The sequence below is a fragment of the Brassica oleracea genome, unplaced genomic scaffold (genome assembly GCF_000695525.1).
Source record: "Brassica oleracea var. oleracea cultivar TO1000 unplaced genomic scaffold, BOL UnpScaffold01259, whole genome shotgun sequence".
Taxonomy (NCBI): domain Eukaryota; kingdom Viridiplantae; phylum Streptophyta; class Magnoliopsida; order Brassicales; family Brassicaceae; genus Brassica; species Brassica oleracea.
Genome location: NW_013617806.1, coordinates 2042 through 7969, shown reverse-complemented (window position 1 = coordinate 7969; position 5928 = coordinate 2042). Strand labels below are relative to the sequence as shown.

Sequence of the window (5928 nt, the reverse complement as noted above, 5' to 3'; positions counted from 1 at the left end):
GGGGACTTATTGTAGGAGATGGATTACATCCCTCCACAAGGCCCATCGAATAACAGGCCCTAGCCCGGCAAGCTTGACCAGTTTAGTCGGCTTAAGCGGCTAAAGGTGTCGGCTCGATCCCAGAGTATTTTTAGCCGATCAGCTAAGCCGACTAAATACGCTCGGCTTATAGAGAACAGTACCAAGGCCCGCATACTCGGCTTTTAACGACAGGGCCCAAAGGACGACACGATTAGGGCATCACGGACGGATACACTATAAGAGGGGATGAGGAGACAACAAAAAGAGGACTTTTTTTGGACAACACACACAGAGGCGGCTAGATCTAGGGTTTCCCAATCATCTGTTTGATCCTGTTGCTTAAACCTTTGATCTTGTCTCCTTATTTCCCGTCAATCTTGTAACCTCTTGTTTGATTCTAATAAAAGCGTCTTTAGTCACCCCATTCATACGTTCATTATTCTAATCAACCGAATCCTGCACAAACAATATTTTTGGGTTTGAGTTGTATCATACTTCAATCATGCCTATTTGATTTTGAATGTAAGTGGTTTTAAATTTTACCCACCGTGGGAGGCCAGGAATCTCCGCTGTGGTGGAGAGCTCATGGGAGTGGATAAGCTCCTTCTCTGTTCTAACTTCTCAGGTATCTTAATTAGCTCTTTCACAACCCAAAAAATTGTGAAAGTTCAATTGTAATTCAACTTTAGATATTCTTTTTTTCTAAAGTTTTCAGTTCAATTGTGGTTTAAGAGATATGTTTAAATGTTCTCTCGGAGTATATATATATATATATATATATAATCGTATACAAAATGTTTATGTTCTGAAACAGATAATCAAATCTGTATTGGTTTTGGTGTAGGGAGCTGGTGGACCAGAGGAGGAAGATAATTGATGGCCGCCATGCCTGAAACCTCTGCTTAAAGAGCAGTTCTTTGTTCACTGCAAGTTTCATGTAGACTCTCACAAGGGTGATTGCAATATGTATTACTTTGACTGCACCAACGGTGAGCTTTGCTCTCTTTGTCTTGCCCATCACAAAGCTCACCTCACCATCCAATCCAAGTGCGTTCTTGCTATAATCTTAATTAGATTTTTTGGTTGGTTGTGCTCTGTGGTTTAGGTTTTGAATTTGTATTGATTGGTTGTGGTAGATAGGTCGATCTTTAGGTCTATATATCAATAGCCTGGCACAATGCTTGGATCCATGCAGGTCTGACTCCTTAAATATATCCCATCAAAAGTTCTGATTTTGTTTCTTACCCTCTATCTAATAATCTAAAACTTTTTAATACTATCTGATTTGATCAATGGATTCTACTTGCAACTTCTTTCTCATAGGTGTATAATACTCCAGTCATGCCTATTTGATTTTGAATGTAGGTAGTTTTTAATGTTACCCAGCTCCCTATTATTTTCAATTTCTATCTTTTTTTCTCAAAATTGGCCATTGTTTTAAGATTATGCAAGTAAATTTTGGATTAAACTGAACCTTATACAAGTTCTTGGTTGTTTATGTGATCTATGGAGCATTGTGTGTTGCAGAGAGAGAGAGAGTTCCTGCTCAGAAAGGTGGAACTGCAGGAACAAAAAGCAATGAGGTTGAGAAAAGAGCAGCAGCTGATGTGGCTTCAGCCTTGGAATCTTACGAAGCAGACAATGGAGAAGGCTACAATGATCATTACCTCGTGAAGATCACAATCATGAGCGGTTGTAAATGCATCGATGTCCAATCTAAAACCGTCAAATAAACGCGAAGGGTCTTGAAAGGAACATGAAAATGTAGCTTACTTATTGTTCTTATGTACTTTTTGTTTTCAAGGCACCATTGCTCAGCAGAAGAAAATGATCGTTAACAGAACTATAAGACTGATAAGAATTATAAGACTCTCTCTACTTAACTACACGTTTCACATGCATTTTAATATTCATATTTACTAGGAAGAATATATAAAATGTGACGCACACAAACCATACTATGGGATATACGTTAAAGCAAATTGATGTGAATTACAATGACTTTATAACATGAACGTATATTGTAAGTTTGTAACTTTCTTATAGGTTCAATCTAGACGGACAACAAACAATACAACAAGGTTGTGGAGGCCGAGGGAACTACAACCACTAGTTAATGTCTTTTTTTCTCTTGTTTTCTAGGATTCAAACGTGAATCTTTATCTAGGGTCTCTTTAAACCATTTTATTTGTTGCAAACTTTATCAAACTTATAAATGAAAATTCATACATGTATTTTCTTGCAGTTTAATTTGAAAGCCCTTTTTCAGAAAAAAAAAAAAAACAATACAACAAACAATACAACTGTTGAGCCTTGAAAAACAAGCAACAGCTTTGATTACATATTATCTTTATTACCCATTGATTTTCTATAAACAGAAACAAACAATGTCACCATTCAATACAACTGAGATTTAATGTGATTCAATTAACTAGACACAGTCAAATGAGTAGCGATGCAAAATATACTGGGATAAAACTAAGACAACCATTATACAAAGTTAAACAAGGTGCAAATGCAAAGAACGAGAGAAGTACATTTTGTAGAGGATCTGAACCTACAGATATCACACTGTCTAACGTAAACACACAAAAAAATACAATAGAAAATATAAATCAAATAATGAAAAACGATTAAACTCATTAATATAACAAAACCCCAAAAATTTATTCAAATTATTGTACAAAACAAATAAACTCCGCGTTTGCGTGGGGTCATGACCCCTAGTCTATAATATAATAGTTGAGTTTTTGTTTTTTTCTAAAGCTGTACACGTATGCAGTTTTGTGTGACCCGCATTTAATTAAGACTTCCTTCTTTATTTTTCGTCATCTTTCAAATTTTTTTCCTCAAAAATAATGAAAAATAATTTTGCTTTGTTATTTTTCTATAAAAGAAGAATGATAAGAAATATAAAGAAAAATTAATTCCTCATGAACGGTGTACTTTTATGGAAACTAAGACTTCCTTCTTTATTTAATTAAGACTTCCTTCTTTATTTTTCGTCATCTTTCAAATTTTCTTCCTCAAAAATAATGAAAAATAATTTTGCTTTGTTATTTATCTATAAAAGAAAAATGATAAAAAATAGAAAGAAAAATTAATTCCTCATGAACGGTGTTTTTTTATGGAAACCTTAAGGAATTGAACGTTTCTTCTCGTTCTGTGGTCACCAATCACACCTTAATTTCTCTTCCTTCTTATTAGATTCAAAATTTCTCTTCCATCTTCTTCAATTAATTTCTCATATGACAGCCTTTTTCAAAACGTTAGCATCCTCTCGACTTCCCTTCTCATTCTATATAAGAGGGATGTCAACAGAAACCAATAAACTCAAGTTTTTTTTTATATTGTTTCGCCCCAAAAACGGGCATCAGAATATTACAATCTCAGTGTACCGGAAAACGGTAAACCTAGGTTACAGGTGAAGCTTAAAAACAACAACATAGAGGGTGCAATCATGGATGAAAAGACAAACTTCCCAATCCGGCTGGACAACGGTGGCCATCAGATCTTCGGGTCTTCACCAACCTAGGTTGTCCAATCCCAGGCGTAGATCCGTCGCCGTCGACCATAGAAAATGAAACCACCACCAGAGGGGTCCCGCGGCCACAAACACTGGCTCCGAGAAGACATACACTAAACCTTAGCCGCTGCGACTGCAAAAGACGTTCTTTGCTTCACATTTCCCACAAACTCAAGTTATCTCTCAAGAGGAGGTTAGTTCTGAAACTTAATTATGGTTTTAAAAAGTGTTTATAACTGTATAACTCTGATTGATTTTCGTTTTTGTTGTTGTACAGAGGGAGATTATTTTCCTACCATCAAATCTGGAATGGTTAAGTTCTTATGAATGCTTTCACTTTGCACTTTATTCATGTATCAATCGGCATGTTGAATAAAAAAAATTGTTAATTGCAGTGCCAGAGTTTTCTACAGTGGATGACGACATCTCGAAGATCCACCACCAATGTATGTATATGAGCGTGATGTCTGATGGGATTGATGGACTTCTTTCGTTTCAGATGGATAAGTTTACATACATGTTTGTGATTTGACTGGAGTAAGGTTCGGTCGGAGACGGGAGATGAATTTTATTCCTACCATTCAAAAAACAACCAGCTAACCCCATATTTACGTTCATGCAAACCAATCTTTCCCATGGATAGCGTTGCTTGGTGAATTTAATTGCATAAGCTCTAGTTTAGATTGAAAATCTACCCATTCACCAAATCTTTTTTATAGTTTGAATAGTTCTTCAAATTAGTTGGTGCTTTCCATTGTTGCTTCACAATCTCTGATCAAGGGTATCTTAAACTCACATTGCTTTTTGCCACAAAAGCTCATCAAGATCTCTGTTATGTATGTTTCAGATCATGGGTTTACTGGAAGTAGTTGCCTACAGCAACAGCAACATCCCGAATGGAGGGTTCGTCTTTGTTATCATGTGTACCTGAGAAATCAGAAAAGAAACAGGTTAGTGAAGAAGCTTCAAGAAGCACAAAAGATTCTGAATATGAGCAAGTGGATGAAGTTGATGAGGTTTATGTTGCAAGCAACAAGAATTGTCCGATCTCTGCAATTGTTGCATTCTACCTGTGAGCTGGCAACACCGAGTGGTATACAGAAGATGATACATTGTACATGTTTGATGGCAGGTGCTTTAATTCTCTGTGTTCTACAGCTCACTAACTTCCACTATTGAGGATAGCAATTCTGGAACCAAACGGAAACAGAACATGAGGAACAAAACATTATGCAAAGACTAAATTTGGCAAGAATATAGCCAATGTATCAGCAAGACTGAGTTACAACTGGATCATACTGAAGGTACAACAACTATATCAGATGTACACCCCGATGATCATTCCCTTGGGGTCTTTCATGTGTCCTCCTTTTCTCTGGAAACTCAGGTTCCTACCTCTTATTGAGGCTTTCTTTGTTTTATATGTGAGAAAATTCAAACTCCTTCAATATTACAAAAGGATCATGTGAATGTGACAGATGGAGAAGTAAAGGAGTCCGCTCATAATTATTCTCAAAACAACACAAACGAACCCCGTGTGCAAGTGTATAAGAGCACCATTAACGCTTGGGGGTGCTTAATTTTTTTTTTTTTTATAAAGTTTTTTTTTGTCTGATTAAAAAATAAAAAAATTTAAAAACGAACCAATCACGGGCCACCACATGTCAGTGGGGCCCATGAAACAGTGCAAACACTGAAAAAACACGGCGCTTGATCTAGCGTCTTTGGCGTCGGTGCTTCCTCTTTTGCTATAGACCCCACCCGTTAGCACTTGTCTAAGCGTCCCGTTAATGCTGGCCTAAGTAAATCAATGACGATATTAAAACACAAATTTAGCAAATACGACATCACTTACCACACTTAGAGATAGAGCGACAACTCCGTCCATAACCCGGCGCAAGCGCGGAAGCTCTACCCCTAGTATATATAATGGGAGACTTTTCTTTCTTCCGAGAGTGTCTACATATGCATATTAAAAGTTAGTAGAGCCCGCAGATAAAATTTTGTAATTTATTGTTATTACTTCTTAAGCGTTTATTGTTCGTAAGGTATATTATTTCTTATAGTTTTGTGGGCTTTTTATAATGCTTTATGGCCCATTTTTAAACCCGAATTGTGTCAGAAAAAAAAATGTTATGTTCCTCTTCGGTTTAAACCTAGAACAAGACGTGAACTTTTAAATTCACCTCTCCTCGTATTATCAATCAAAATATCACCTGGTTAATAATAAAATAGATTAATTTTATTTAAAAAATCCGAAATAATTGAAAAAAAATAATAACGCCAATTTTAATGATGCTAACGCTACTAACTAAACCCTAAACTTTAAATCTATACCCCAAACCCTAAGCCCAAATCCTAAACCCTAAACCCAAACCCTA

At 36.3% G+C, this 5928-nt stretch overlaps 2 long non-coding RNA genes across 3 annotated transcripts; both read left to right on the top strand.

Annotated features, from left to right (window-relative positions):
* Window positions 1-484: 484 nt before the first annotated feature.
* On the top strand, window positions 485-1906 carry LOC106321140. Its single transcript, XR_001266000.1, has 3 exons — window positions 485-646; window positions 866-1068; window positions 1158-1906. It is a non-coding gene; the product is annotated as an uncharacterized LOC106321140 (long non-coding RNA).
* Window positions 1907-3238: 1332 nt separating this feature from the next.
* Window positions 3239-5059, top strand: LOC106321141. 2 transcript variants are annotated; one of them, XR_001266002.1, is made up of 4 exons: window positions 3239-3740; window positions 3825-3859; window positions 3943-4089; window positions 4395-5059. It is a non-coding gene; the product is annotated as an uncharacterized LOC106321141 (long non-coding RNA). The 2 variants fall into 2 exon arrangements; XR_001266001.1 differs by having other exon boundaries at window positions 3943-5059.
* Window positions 5060-5928: the final 869 nt, after the last annotated feature.